This window comes from Sylvia atricapilla, chromosome 12, assembly GCF_009819655.1.
Source record: "Sylvia atricapilla isolate bSylAtr1 chromosome 12, bSylAtr1.pri, whole genome shotgun sequence".
Taxonomy (NCBI): Eukaryota; Metazoa; Chordata; class Aves; order Passeriformes; family Sylviidae; genus Sylvia; species Sylvia atricapilla.
The window spans coordinates 1,023-16,445 of NC_089151.1; the positions used below are offsets into that span (position 1 = coordinate 1,023).

The 15,423-nt window shown below is 46.2% G+C and overlaps 2 long non-coding RNA genes across 4 annotated transcripts; one reads left to right on the forward strand and one right to left on the reverse strand.

Annotated features, from left to right (window-relative positions):
* The first annotated feature begins 5,927 nt into the window (after positions 1-5,927).
* LOC136366351 (uncharacterized) lies at positions 5,928-7,205 on the forward strand. The gene is made up of 2 exons (XR_010744519.1): positions 5,928-6,348; positions 7,035-7,205. It is a non-coding gene; the product is annotated as an uncharacterized lncRNA (long non-coding RNA).
* Positions 7,073-11,791, reverse strand: LOC136366350 (uncharacterized). Of its 3 annotated transcripts, none has more exons than XR_010744517.1 (5): positions 10,888-11,791; positions 9,313-10,789; positions 7,908-8,131; positions 7,631-7,763; positions 7,073-7,518 (listed from the first exon to the last, which is right to left on the reverse strand). It is a non-coding gene; the product is annotated as an uncharacterized lncRNA (long non-coding RNA). The 3 variants fall into 3 exon arrangements; XR_010744518.1 differs by having other exon boundaries at positions 7,694-7,763; positions 9,229-10,789; XR_010744516.1 differs by having other exon boundaries at positions 9,229-10,789.
* Between the last annotated feature and the right edge of the window lie 3,632 nt (positions 11,792-15,423).

Here is a 15,423-nt window from a genome sequence, read left to right on the forward strand (position 1 = left end):
ACCGCACCCGCAAAAGAACAACTGGGACCGACCTTCTTGGGGAAATTAGCTCCGCTGCTACAGGGTGCTCTGCCTCAGGTTTCATCTGTCTCCATCTGAAAGAAAGGTTAGGACAAATCCAGAATGCTGCAGGATAACTTGACACCTCCAGACATCCTGTGGCAACCTCGGAATACCACTCCACAGGCCCTCAAGACAAATTTCGAGTCCCCAGGCCTTGTACTGTTACCCTACACCCAGCTAAGCGGCCGGGCAGAGCAGTTCTGGGCCAAACTCACACCGACACCCGTGACACGAGACACAAAGAATGAGGGTACCGACATGGGACCGAAACCTCTCGGCGAGACGAATGACCGCGAGGACGAGAGAACTCAGGATGAGATGACAGAGGTAAGACCGATGGAGAGCTGACTGGACTCAAAGGACCCCTGTGGGAGGAAGATAGAGGAAGACGATTCCAAGAACTGCAAAGATGGATGACCAAGAATGCTCCGGTCAGAATGCTCTACCTTGCTTTGCATTGTTGCAAGGCCTCTAAACCGCCAGAACGGATGAGGGCGGTGTGCAGCTGTCGATACAGCTCAGAACAAGAGCCCTGGAAAGACATCGGACCGGATGCTTCTGAAGAGAGATACGATTTCCATGCCTGCCTGAGCTCCCGAAGTCGATGGTCGATGCTGTCGGCACTGGCCGAGGAACCGAGAGACTGGAGATGCTAAGACTGATGCCAGGGTTTTTTGATATCCCACTTGAAGGGCTACAGAAAATGAAATTGGACGCAGGATGCTTGATAGACACAAAGTGCACAATAGACAAGTGACAGGACATGCACCGGGACTGCTCTGCCCTGCACATCCCAGCATTGGGAGCAAGCCTGAGACTTTACCTTGATAACTAACACCTGCAATAAGGCTGGCGAGGGAAAATGCAGAGATACCCAATCCGAGGATCTCAACGACAGGCTAGACAACACGGCACACCGGATGACGTGACATTGAATAAAACTGTTCTACCCTGCCCACCTGTAGCTTCCATGAGAAGTAGAGACATTCCCTTCAGCTGCCTTAAGAAGCCCCTTAAAGGACATCCCTTTCCCATCTGCTACCTGTTAAACATGTCCCATGAATTTCCAAACCCCTATCATCCTATCTGCATTCCATGGCCCGTGACTTATCTTTAGAATGGCCATCAAGATGAATCCTCATTGGAACTGAAATGAGTCTGTCTCAGAAGGCCCTGTGATTGTCGATTAGGCTTTTGGCTACAAAAAAGAAAATGAAAATCAATATACAAATTCAGCAGCACGTGAGCCGGCTCCCAATGAGTGGGCTTCTCACCCTCTCCAAAGTGTGCCTGGGACATCGAGTCTGTGGCTTCATCACACATCTAAGACTACGGCTGTTACAATGTTTGGTACCTGAGTTAGCAGGGGGCAAAGCTGCACAGCAGTTCCATGAGCAGAACATACATGCTCACATTTATGTGTCTTACATGCACTTGTGCTGTAAGAAAAATAAATACGCCTGCTATTACTTGTGAAAAAGCCTTGGGGGAGGCCCTCGAGTGGACATCCTTTCTCATTTTGCTGCCTTCAAAACCACTGAACAATAACTCCTAACAGCGTACACTGCTCACAGTCCTTGACTTACCCCTTAGAAACCTTGATTTCAGACATTGCTCTTGACGTGTGGTGAATCCCTTTTGCGGCAGTCGATCGGCTGAAAGAATCTAGAGCATCACGCTCGACACAACCTAGAATTTCAAGAGTTATGCTTCTCCTGAAAAGAAAATCGAGAAGTGCTCCAGAAAATCAAAAAAAGGAACCTTACCACCCCTGAATGCCCAAACCAAAACCCTAGACTTCAATACTCACTGTATTCAATGATGTCTCCTGCGTGGTGTTTTCAAAATCCCAGTTACTTGTAGATGCCCAAACACACCTACTGCAGACAAGCTGAAAGAGCCTCTTCACTGAAATGAGAGGAGAGGAGAGCTCTTATCCTGGCTGATTCCCAGAAGGGAATGAAGACCCTTAGCCAAGGCTGGGGTTAATATATCCCTGATTGGGCCCACCTTCCGTTCCCATGATGCCCAGGAAAAGGGAGGGGCAACTCCCACAAGTTATAAAGGCTTTCGAAGGACCTGCAGCTGTTTGGCTCCTCTGATTCAAGGTGAGTAAAGGGCTTGATAGAGACAAATACTCCTTGAGGAAATAACACAGTTTTCCTTTTTTTGCTATAATTACTTCAGACTAGAGAGCAGAAATAAAACAGTATTTTGGCAGCATAGCTGGGTAGCTTGGGTAATCTGTTGTTGACTCAGGTAAGTGTTCCTTAATGGCTACTATATAGTACTCCACGTGTGACTAAGTAGGGTGACAAAAAATAGTAAGGTCATGAATGGTGTAAGTCTCGTTAGCACCTCTAAGTAGGGATATCTACATTGTAATTAAAAATAAGAAAAAGATTAAACTCCTGGGCAGGGGTAAGGTTATGTATATCTCTGGCTTGCTGCCATCTGAGATAGCTGGTACTGAGGCACTGGTACAAGTGCAACTGAACATGTAGTCTTAAACTCTTAAAATGCTGAAACCAGTAAAGATTCCTTCAACTTGGAATGAGGATATGGGGTGGTTACTTCCACTGAAACCACAACATGGCAAATAAATGGCGTGTGCCCTTTAGACTTCTGCCACCAAGAATTCTGAAGAGATCAAGATTTTTCCCATATCCAAGCTGCCACAAGTGGGAACCCTGGGTGTCCTTGGACCGCCAAACACCTCCTAAAAACTGACACCAGGAACCTGGGGGCTGAGTTTAGTTTCCCACAGAAAGGGCCACCATTCGTGCACGAGCTCTGTGCCAGAAGTGGGCTTCTGCTACCTAGAATTCTGAAGAAACCAGGATTCCTCCCACATACAGGCTGCCACAAGTTGGAGCCCTGGGTACGCTTCGAGTGCCAAACGCCTCCTGCAAACTGACATCAGGAACCTGGGGGCTGAGTTTAATTTCCCATGCAATGGGCCATGGTTTGTGCACAGATCTCTGTACCCTGCCGTGGGCTTCTGCCAGCAAGAATTCTGAACGGTGCAGCGTTCCTCCCAGATCCGAGCTACCGGAAGCTGGAAACTTGGCTCTCCTTGGAGTGAGAAATGCCTCCTAGAAACTGATATCAGGAACCTGAGGGGGTGAGTTTAGTGTCCCAAGGAAAAGGGCCACTGTTGAAGTCTAAGAGCCTGTGCCTGGAACTGGACTTCTGCCACCTAGCATTCTGAAGAGGTCAGGATTTGTCCCATACCAAGCTGCCACAACTGGGAACCCTCGGTGTTTTTGGAGTGTCAATCAAACACCTCCTGCAAACCAATATCAGGAACCTGGGGGCTGAGTTTAGTTTCCCACAGAAAATGGCCCCCGCTCCTGCAAAAATCTCTGTGCCCTGCAGTGAGCTTCTTCCTGCTACAATACAGAACGGTGCAGCGTTCCTCCCAGATCCGAGCTGCCGGAAGCTGGAAACTTGGCCCGCCTTGGAGCGAGAAATGCCTCCTGCAAACTGACATCAGGAACCTGGGGTCTGAGTTTAGTTTCCCACAGAAAATGGCCACCTTTCTTGCAAAGATCTCTATGCCCGGTAGCGGGCTTCTGCCAGCTAGAATTCCGAACAGTGCGCCATTTCTTCTTGCTTTATTTATTAGTGGGTTTTACTTACACATCACTTTCAGATCTCACCCACACTCAGTGATACAAACCTCTGAGCACAAAGCTTCCAGGCACTGCGTGTTCTTTTAAGATATCATTAAAGAATACCATTTTTTATAGCCTGACACGTGCTTTGCAACAAAGTTTCATTTTGAAGTTCTTTCCCTTTTTAAACTGTGTTTCCTCAAAGCTTCCAAAATGTGTTAATGTTAAAATTCACCACAAGGAAGACCTGGAAAATGTCTTGCCATTCCCTTTCCTCCTCCCTCAAGCTACATCAGTGTCACAGAAGGTATTAGTACCTTTTCCAGAGAAGTTTGCCTCACTTTTGCTGTTGTCTGTAACAGCTGCAACAAAATTTGCCTTCCTTGAAGTAGTTTAGCATTTACTGATCAGTTCTTTGTTTTGGCACTTCTGAGCCAGGGCCTGCGGGTCCTCCTGCAGCTGCAGGTCTTCACTGACAAGGCTCCACTTGTGCAGCAGCAGCAGCATCTCCCTGCTGGAGAGGACACTGTTGTTCACTTCATCTCCCTAAAAGCCACAACAGCAGGGTATTCCAGCACGGGGCATAAGAACTCAGCCTGGCCAGAGCCACATTATTCTTACAAAAGAAAACAAAACTGCCAAGTATTTTCCTGCATACCAATTTATAAGTACAGTTTTGGATCCTTACTGTTGGAATGGCCAGGAATTAGGGACATAGGACTTGACACTAACTATGCATTGCATTTTATTTTATTCCCCAGGTATTCAAACCCCTAAATCCTCCTGTCAGAGCAATCTCATCCAAACTCAGTACTCAACACACAAACTGAAAGTGAAAAAAGGCATTCATCTACCAGAGATAAAGAAATCCTCCAGGCCTTAATAAAGTTCAAACTGGACAGAGGATGAACAGCAAACCAACTAAAAAAAACAAGAGACCTCCTCTGCACAGGCTTCCTCCCTCCCCAGGCAAGGAACTGCATCCACTCAGGGAACACCGACTTAGTCCTAGGCTGGCAACAGGAGAGGCACAAGGAATATTGTGAAGTCATTCCAATCTCAGTGCTGTCCAGACCTGGGAGAAAGCACTTCCTACACGGCTCTTGGAGTTTTCTTGTCTGTCTCTTCCAACTTCAGTCCTGCATTTTTCCTGCCGATTTTCCCTCAAGCTTTGGAAGGTCGGGCGGCTGCTCTGCCCCCGAGCTCACGGCCAGAGGGCTGCGATGCGCATCGGCGAAGGGCACGGTGGAGAGCTGCAGTACTGCTCTCTGTCCACACGGTGGCAGCACTACCTAATAGCCGGGCCAGGGGCTGCCACGGGCTAGAGCTGCAGTACCGCTCTCTGTCCACACGGTGGCAGCACTGCCTTAAGCCCAGCCCGAGGCTGCCAGAGGCTAGATCTGCAGTACTGCTCTCTGTCCACACGGTGGCAGCACTACCTAATAGCCCGGCCCGGGGCTGCCAGAGGCTAGATCTGCAGTACTGCTCTCTGTCCACACGGTGGCAGCACTACCGCATAGCCCGGCCCGGGGCTGCCACAGGCTAGAGCTGCAGTACTGCTCTCTGTCCACACGATGGCAGCACTGCCGCACAGCTCGGCCGCGGGCAGTCGCACAGAGCGAAGGCAAAAAAGAACGTAGCCAAAAATGCCATCCCAAACCTCCTCCAAAATAAATGGCCCAAAAGACCCCCAACCACAATTGCAACAATTCTACCACAAATCAATTTCAAACCAGAAAAGCTTTTACTTAAAGCTATGTTCCAATATTTTTGTATTCATTATGTTTATATTTTATTTTTCAATACCATTTATCTTTTATATTCATATCTATGTCTACTCTATATAATACATTATAATATACTTCACATGTAATAATATGTATTGTATTTACTTATGTTATTGATATTGTTTTGTATTTTATATTTCTATTTTTATTACTTATACTTTTCTATTCCTGCATGTAATTTTTAAATTTGTGTTTAAAATATGAACAAATCCATGGTATTTTTAACTAGATGAATTCATTAACCTAACACATCAGAACCACAATTAATTAGAATTAAATTAGCCTGGTTTTCTAAGGGGTAAAGATTAAATTTTTATTTAAAGAGTATGGGCATATTTTCTCTTTCTGTGTTTTTTTCTTAATAATAATCAAAACTAAAGTAAAAAAATTAATAATTAAAGAAAATAAAAAATTAAAATATAGATGAAAAAAATCTTAAAAACACCAAATTAAAACAAAAGATAACATGAAAAACCACAACAAAATAAATGAACGTAAAAATTACAAAAATTAAAAAGTAAAAATTAAAAAATAACAAAATACAAAATTTTATAAATGCAGCTCTCTCCTCATGCCAATGCCTAACAGCTCCAGGAATTTCCTTTATTATGCAGCAATATGGAAAACCAACTCGGTGCCTCCCACGAAATAAGGTTTTCCAGACAATTCCCAGTTTTGCCTGGAAACAAATTCTATCTTAGTGGGAAGCTCATTTTTTATGAACATCCACACGTGTGCCAAGGCAGGAAAGAACCACCCCACTGTGTCCAAGGAACAGGAGCCAGGCCAGGAGTGAACTTTTAATGGGATTCGTGTAATTACAAATACAGCAAATTGAATTTTACAAAGAGATGAATCATGACAATTAATGACTTAGCAAGGTTTCTGTTGGAGTCCAGGACATCCCCTTGGATGGCCTGGGACCTGAGGAAAGGAGTTTGAGCCCTGGACAGGGGGGTGTGGAGACGGTCGAGGGGGCTCGGAGACCTTGGCACAGAGCCCAGGGAGACACCGGGTTTGATTTTGATCCATGGGAAAAGCTTTCAACATTGCAGAAGTAATTACAAACTCCCAGGATGTGAAAATTGTAGTCTAGCACAGTAGATGATGTAGAATTTAATAGTCTTAGAATTTTCAGAATAGAAGTAAATGGGGACAAGATGGTGGAATTTGGGTGGTACCTTATGTACTTCTCCTTCTTCCTCGTCCTCCATTTTCTGGGGCGGTGATGGCACAAAGTAGTTAGAGTAGATTGGACCAAAGTAGAATGTCACTTCTGGTGTGGGCATTGGGCATTGGCACAAAATAGTAAATAACTAGTACGTAATTATCTGTATAAATGTTAGGGGACATCCCATCTGTGGGGCAGTCGCCTCGTGTCCCAGCTGCTGTCCAGACCTCGGCTGGGAGCAGAGAAAATTCTGAGATACCAAATAATAAACAACGCGAAAAACCTGAAAACAAACCTTGAGGACTCTGCTTTCTTACACGGACGCGACTCAGGGATTTTTAGAGGGCCAAGGACTTTAAACCACCTAAAGCTCGGGTGAGGAAACCCCCTCGACAGGTTTCCTGGGAATTCACAGAATTCTCTGGGTATGGTGCTGAACAATGCCTGATTTACCAACATTAATTGGGTAAATTTCGTTGGAAATATGTTCTAAGATGTACAAAAATTCTAATTAGGATGGAAAAGTGTAAAATATAAATATTCCCTTACTAAAATCAGAGGGAAAAAGCATCAAATAAAAGGAAAGAAGAATATCTAAATCCTAACTTGCCCAGAAAACAAGCACAGGAATTTCTAACATTGAAAACTTTTGGAGCAGTCATCAAGTCGGTGGAAGTTCATGGAATGATGATTTAAAATCTGCTTCCTCTGCTCTGACTTTAAAGTGAAGTGGGAATTCAAAAGGTCTAGTTACTCCTGTTCAAGAGTTATCTGGATTTTGTGGTAGTAACAATCCAAAGAAATGCCAATGTTACTTGTATTTGACATCTGAAACTCTCTGCAGAGCTGGCAAGTTCCAATGGAACAAGAGCCACAATGCCTAGAAAAACATAAGTCAGGAATTCTATTTACAAATCCATGGAAGAGGAGGATGACACCAGGAACACACTGCAGCTGAAAGCAACGATTTATTGAAAAAGCAGGAAATCCACCTGACAGTCTCTGTCCAGTTATGGCCAAGCAATTATCCAGGAGTCAGAGAGAAAAGTGGGAACCTTGGACTGGGATAAGGCCTGCCAGCACCTTCACTTCCTACCAGCTCTCTCCTTCTTGGCCCACAACCACCTGCAAGAGGAAAAACAACAGCAATAAAGTTTCAAATGTGGCCAGGACGGCCTTGGTTCAGGCAGACAGGCCGTGCCGTGCCTCGGGCAGCTCCAGGAATTTGGGATTGCCCGTGGGATCCAAGGGCTGGAAAAGCGCACGCACCTGCTGGGTTCAGTGCTGGGACACGGCGAGGCCTCGGCTCAGGGGCCAAAGTTGGAGCTGGGACTGCAGGAGAGCACCCCAAAGCCCCGTTAAACATCCAGCACTGCACGCAGCACGCTCCAGCAGAAACTCCGGTGGGACAAGGCCCCCGGACGCTCCGTGTTCCTTGCCCTCGGCAGCTTTGCCAGGACCTCCCTCAGAACACTGACCTCACCGTGCAGCTCCTACAAAAGAGGAGAACTCACAGAAATCACCAAGCAATCCATGGATCTCCAGTTATTAAGAAGCAAAGCTGCAGCAAAATGTGTCCAAACTCCACTGCAAACCGGTAGGTCTGAGGAGACGCAGGAATTTATTCCAGAGGGGCCATAAGTGTCCCTCAGCCAGCCAGGATTTCTCTCAGGCTCTCTCCACTGCTCTCTGAGGACAAAACCAGCAGTTTTTCTCTGGAGCTCCCCTTTCCACCAATACCAAGACTTCTGTTCTCCAGCTCCAGAGTCAGGAAGGAAAACAGGAATATTATCATTGCACAGACTGCCCAGGAGAGTGTGACTGAGGCAGGAGCACCAGCTCCCAATGCACTGCTGCCTCTGGATTTCTAAACAGTACCTTCCAGCCTGCCCTTCCCAGCACCATTCCCTGGATGCCATGTCCACAGACACCTTCCACCATGCAGTTTAAAACCCACAGAAACAAAAAAAAACAAGATCAAAAAATCAATTCACATGCTTCTAGTCTGGAGGGAATGAGGGAGGTCTAAAATCTATATTTATTTCAGAGCACTAGAGCAATTTTTCATGACCTTGAGTATGAGTGACGGGCAGCAAAAGCTGATAAACACCTTCATTAACTATCAGCAGCAAAAAAATGAAGTTTTAAATTTAGTAAAGATCAAGTTCTGCTGCTAAAAATTAGGGAGGGGGCATGTTGGTGTTAGTGCTTTAACCTTCTGACATTAGAGAGTATTTGTACAATAAATTAATTATTGAATCAGCTAACTTTAAAATAAGATTTTTTTAAATAAGGTTCACCAAAAAATGTCCTGAAATCAACATATAAGCTGCACAGCTATTTAAAAAAAAGCTGTATTTGGTGTGTATAACTTGACAGCCCCTCATGTTTTCAGCCCTTACCATTTATTTTTTACCAAGTTGATGATTAAAACCTTGTAGAAAGCACAAAAAAAAAAATCCATGACAAAGCTGGTCATTTTGCCAAGTACCCCCAGTGTGGAGCAGTGTCAGCCCCAAGGGTTTGCTCCCTCAGCCCAGCCCGGAGCAGGCTCCAGCTGCTGCCCAGGGGGGGTTAGCAAGGGACTCACTCGTTTGAAGCTGTAAATGCAGGTGGCCTGCACTCGAGTGCCAATAAATGTGAAATATGTGACTCCTGTCAAACATTGACTGACCTTCTCAGGGAGGCACTCTCACCAAGGATAGGGCACTCTGCCATGGATTTTATCCAGCTGCATCTGAAAGAAAGTTCAGACAAAAGCCAAAGTGTTGCAGGGTAACTTGACAGCTCCAGACATCTTGTGACAGCCTAGGAATACCCTCGACAGGCCAACTGGACCCTACATGACAAATTCCAAGGCCCCAGCCCTTGCCCTATTACCCCTATCCCCAGACTAAGCAGCAAGGCAGAGCAGCTCCGGGCCAAACACACACAGACACCCGTGACACAGGACAGGACAAACGAGGGGACACAACAGGGATAGAAATCTCTTGGCAAGAAGAACGACCGCAAGGACCGAGAGAACTCGGGATGAGATGACCGAGGTAAGACTGAGGGTGAGCTGACCAGGCTCAGAGAGCCCTGCAGGAAGATAATGCCAATGGGATGATTATCCCAAGAACCAAAAAGATGGATGCCCGAGAGTCCTACGGTCAGAATCCTCTACCTATCTTTGCATTTCTAAAAGACCTAATCCTCAAGAATGGATCATGGCAGTGCACAGCTGTGGACACAGCTCAGAACAAGACCTGAAAAGGCATCAGACCGGATGCTCGTGAAGAGAGACGGATTCTGGTGCGTGTCTGAGCACCCGAGTCAAAGGCACCTGGCCGAGGAATGCAGAGATCAGAGATGCTGACAGCGATGCCAGGGGTTTGATAAGCCCCTCGAAGGGCAAAGGGATAAGACATGAAAGACAAAACACCCAAAACACGCAGAGTGCACAAGAGACAAGTGACACGACACACGCCAGGACTGCTCTGCCCTGCTCACCTCAGCACTGAGATCAAAAGTGAGATTTTCCCTTCCTGTAGCCTAAGGGGCCACAGCTTGGACATCCCCACCTCCAAACCTGACCCAAAAACCCTTCCCGGTGACCCCTGCCCTGGCACCCTGATTCCAGCCCCTCTGTGAGCCGGAGCCCTCCACTTATCTCTCGGATGTCCGCGGATGTAAAGCCATGCCGGGTGCCAAAGAAGGCTGCCTCCCCCTCAGGGAAATTCCTGGTGTCACCAGGCTGCTGTCTCAGTCGGCTACAACAAAGATGACCCAACATGAATGCGTGATCTTAGCAGCACATTGGCCAAAAAGCAGCAATTCTGCTACTCTCCATCTCCTAAGCGTTCCCGGGTCCTGGGGCCCCGTGCTTCAGCTGCGCCCAGAGGCCGACGTCACGGGCTGTGCCTGGGTTAAGAGCAGACAAGGTGACGTGGCATTGCTGAAACTCCAGGGGACACTCGCTCCTCTTCCCCGAATCCTAACCCCAACTGCTTGGCCATTATACAAGCCTGGCTGGATGGTGCCTTCAAATGGAGAAGATCAAGGCTTCCTCACAGAGTCCTGAAATGCTCCCGGAGGGCTCACGAGCCAGGCGAACTGGGTCAGCAGTCTGGTCGGTGAGAGGGGAGTTCGGCATCATGCGAGTGGACCACCTGAAACACACAATAACTGAGGCTTAGAGTTCCACCAGGGAGTGAGGCAGGAGCAACAGCAACTGCTTCTGCCCACCCATCAACCCATCACTGCTCACCGTGCCCACTGCACCTTGAGTGCTGATATCCGGCTTCACCTCCTAAAAATAAAGACAAAGAACAGCACCGTAACACGGCCATCATTTACACTTCCCCTGCAAACACCAACAGTGACTGACCTTCTTGGGTCACCTGGGATGGGGCGTTCTGCCACATATTTTATCCCGCTGCATCTGAAAGAAAGTTCAGACAAAAGCCAAAGTGCTGCAGGGTAACTTGACAGCTCCAGACATCTTGTGGCAACCTGGGAATACCATCTACAGGCCAACTGGACCCTACATGACAAATTCCAAGGCCCCAGCCCTTGCGCTATTACCCCTATCCCCAGACTAAGCAGCAAGGCAGAGCAGCTCCGGGCCAAACACACACAGACACCCGTGACACAGGACAGGACAAACGAGGGGACACAACAGGGATAGAAATCTCTTGGCAAGAAGAACGACCGCAAGGACCGAGAGAACTCGGGATGAGATGACCGAGGTAAGACTGAGGGTGAGCTGACCAGGCTCAGAGAGCCCTGCAGGAAGATAATGCCAATGGGATGATTATCCCAAGAACCAAAAAGATGGATGCCCGAGAGTCCTACGGTCAGAATCCTCTACCTATCTTTGCATTTCTAAAAGACCTAATCCTCAAGAATGGATCATGGCAGTGCACAGCTGTGGACACAGCTCAGAACAAGACCTGGAAAGGCATCAGACCGGATGCTTGTGAAGAGAGACGGATTCCAACGTGCCTCTGAGCTCCTGAGTCAAAGGCTCAATGGCACCTGGCCAAGGAACAGGGAGATGTTAAGAATGATGCCTGATATTTCCAACAGGCTCCTCAAAGGGCTAAGGCAAAAGACACCCAAAAAACCAGAGAGAGCACAACAGACAAGTGACACAACATGCCCTGGGACTGCTCTGCTCTGTGCACTTTAGCACTGTGAGACCTTCCCTTTATGCGCCCTAAGGGGTCACATTTCAGACAACCCCATGTCCAAACCTGACTCAAAAATCTCTCCTGGTGACTCCCAGCCCAGCACCACATTTGTACCCCCTCTGTGGCTCGGAGCCCTCCACTTATCTCTCGGATGTCTGGGGATGAGAATCCATGTCGGGTACCAAAGAAGGCTGCCTCGCCCTCAGGGAACTTCCTGCTGTCTCTCAGTTAGGTACCATAAAGAAAAACAAACATTGATGCATGGTCTCAGCAGATCTGTTGGCCGGTCAGTGAGGGGTCTCTGTGTAATACAATGGACCACCTGAAACACACAAACAATGATGGATGCTTAGAGCTGCACCAGAAACACCACTACCCTAACCACACAAATACATCAATTCCAAAAACAAAACCCAAAAAAATCCAAAAAAAAAAAAAAAAAAAAAAGAAGGCCAGCTCTTATTACCCATAATCAAACTACCAAATATATTAAAAATAATGCCGTGTCCATTCCCCTCAAAAATATCAACCCAGGACCCCCCAAGTTGAAGACCTGCCCCTAACAAAATAAGAAGCAGAGAACCCATGTCTTTTGTACTACATAAATTCATTAACCTAACACATCAAAACCACAGAATTTTAAACCCTTAGTCAAGACTAGTACACCATATACACCAGTCCCATCACTACATACAAAATGAAAACCTATTCTCTATTACTTACATAATAAAAAAGTCACAACTTTTAACTGCAATAAAACCTAAAACCACCTAATTAAAAATAAAATAATCCCATTATAACCAATGCTAAACTCCAAGCAAACTTCCTCCAAACCAAATATTTTAAGTGCCAAAACCCCTCAAATGGGTAAAATAACTACTTCAAAAATGCCTTCTGTACCTTTCAGACTGATCTTGCGAGCAAAGCAAGGGAAGACAAAGCGTGCAGTTTGTGTTAAGAAAACAGTACTCACTCCTGCGTATTCCTTCTCTAGTATATTCATCTCAAGCACAGACAGACTGCAGCACAGAGAGCTGCTTGGCTCCTAGTCAGTTTTAGCTAGCTAGGACAGAGAAGATCCCCACACTGGTTTTGCTTTTTTTTTTTTTTTTTTTTTTCCCTTTCTCTTAGGACTTTTTAAACCTGCTGCAGACTAAAAAACCCAGAGGAGCACCAAGAAGTGGTACCTGCAGCCCACAGGGCCTGGACTCAGCAATTTTATCAGTGCCAGAAGAGCTGATAAAAGACCAAAGGAGCTACAACCCACAGCAACGACTTTCTAATTTTACCACCTCACTTAAAAATAACAAAAAGTCTTATTATTTCATGCAGTTCATTCTTTAGGCTTGTGAGTGCTTGGTTTGTTCAATAAAAAATTTGTCCACTTTTCTCCAAATAAGTTCTTTCCCAAACCAGTTTAAAAGAGAGATACCGTTTGGGTTTACTTTCCAAAAAAACACAATTCAAAAGGTTCCTCCCATATTTACCCTAAACCACGACAACACCAAACAAATCAAACTGCAAAAACAACAAGAGCACAAATACCCTTAAATTACAACACCAAAACCAATTATTCCTAACTCAATAAACCCATAATACCTCAAAACTATGGAAACAAAAATACCACCTATAAATACACAGAAAGCCAAAAGATCCATTTCACTATAAACAATATCTCCCAAATTACCCATAACTATAAAACACACACTACAGCCAAACCAGCTAAATAAATAAACCCCTATAAACAACAATGCAATTATAAACATTACGAAACCCTAGGAAATTAACTACATCACATTATCTGAAATCCACCAAAACATACTCCACACACTCACCATGATAAAAGCCACCACTAAATAAATAAAAACCTCCCCTATACCTCACACTACAGCCGGTTACATCGTTGTAAACTTCAAGAAACATACCCTTGAAAAATATAAGACCCCACCAAAAAAAATTTCAACAACAAAACTCAGTTCAAAACCAATCTGATCAACATGGAAACTAAGAACACTAACATGAAATAAATACACCATATTCCTCATCATACACCATCTACTAGCAAAATTAAGCTACACAGTAAGTTATTTAAAACCACTACCCAGAAAAACTTTAAAAAAATTTAAAGCTGCAATAACAAAACACCCAAACTCTGACCAGCCAGACTGGCCTCACCTAATCAGAATCCCTAGATGCAATAAACAAAACCTCAATAACACATATCAGAAGTCTATCAAAAAAAGACACTAATTAATTCTACCTCAAATACAAATAAGCCCATCCATGAAGTTATTTTCACTCAAAATTACATATAATAAATAATACCCCAAAAATCAAACAAAACACTATCTACCATGAAGAATATAGCATTGTATAATAACCATATGTAAGTACCACTACTTATTAGAATTCGAGGTGAAGAAGGACTTCCCCCAGGTTAAACACAGACAATAACAGAAGAGGAGTTTGTTCCCTCAATTTCAACTCCTTTTGTCCTTGTCATCTCCTTTCCCTTCTGGGAGCACCGGGGAAGAATTGGTTGAGAGGGAACTGAAAAGCTAAAGGAGAAATGTCCCCCCGACAGACCCACACTGGCTCACCTGCTGCTTGGCACAAAGGTTTGTCCCTCAGCATTTCCTGAAGCAACGTACCTCATCCAAGTGCTCCCCCAAAGCCTGTGAGAGACTCTCACCAGTGCTCCAAGGAACTCAGAATAAGATCCCCTCCTCCCGCAGCTCCACGCCACTGGGAGCAGAAGCTCCTCTCTTCAGCAGCCCTGGCAGGAACTGCCCCCTCATTCTCCTTTACAGCTCACACCTGGGGCTGCTCTGTCCCCACATCATTGTAACAGCTCTCACCAGAGGATGCTCTATCCCCTCACCATCCTGTGGCAGCTCTCACCTGCAGCTGCTGCCACTCCGAGTGTGAGGGCGGGGGCAGAGGGGACTTGCTGCTCATTCCCTGGACAGTTCATTGTTTGCACCTGACCCGCTGGGGCTCCGGGCTTTCCTTGCTATGGATAAGGACCCCTCTTCTCTTCTGCAGGTGCCCAAGGCTGAAACTGGTATTCCACCTCCAAATGTCCGTAATTCCTAGGAGATCTATAATTCCCAAGGAAATTCTCCAGCAACCGTTACCCTCCATTTGCAATATTTCCTTTGGAATCATTACTACCTTGTCTTTCTGTGGAAGTATTTCAAACATTCATTGAGAGTTCAGGAGCTGAGTTGGCCTGTTCATGACTCAGCTGACAAGCCCAGGCTAAATCCAAACACTCAGAATTACAAGGAAATATAGAGATAGTTTATAAATACGGCCTTCCCCTGCAAACTAGTTCTTCCTTGCAGATCCCCCGAGCAGATTTACTCCATCCTTTCTTCCCAACAGCACCTCTCCAGCAAAAATCTCACTTCTCAGACACAAACTAAACAGAAATCTACTACAACGCGGGCCTGGGGGGGGCGCGGGGGGAGGCACGACCGGAGCCCGGACCGGTGACTGTACCGGAGGAGCAGGGCCGAGAGAGGCCGGGCCGGATCCCGGGCCGGTGCCAGGGGAGCGGGGCCAGGCGGGGCTGGGGCCGGGGGAGCGAGGCCACAGGCGGGGGTGGG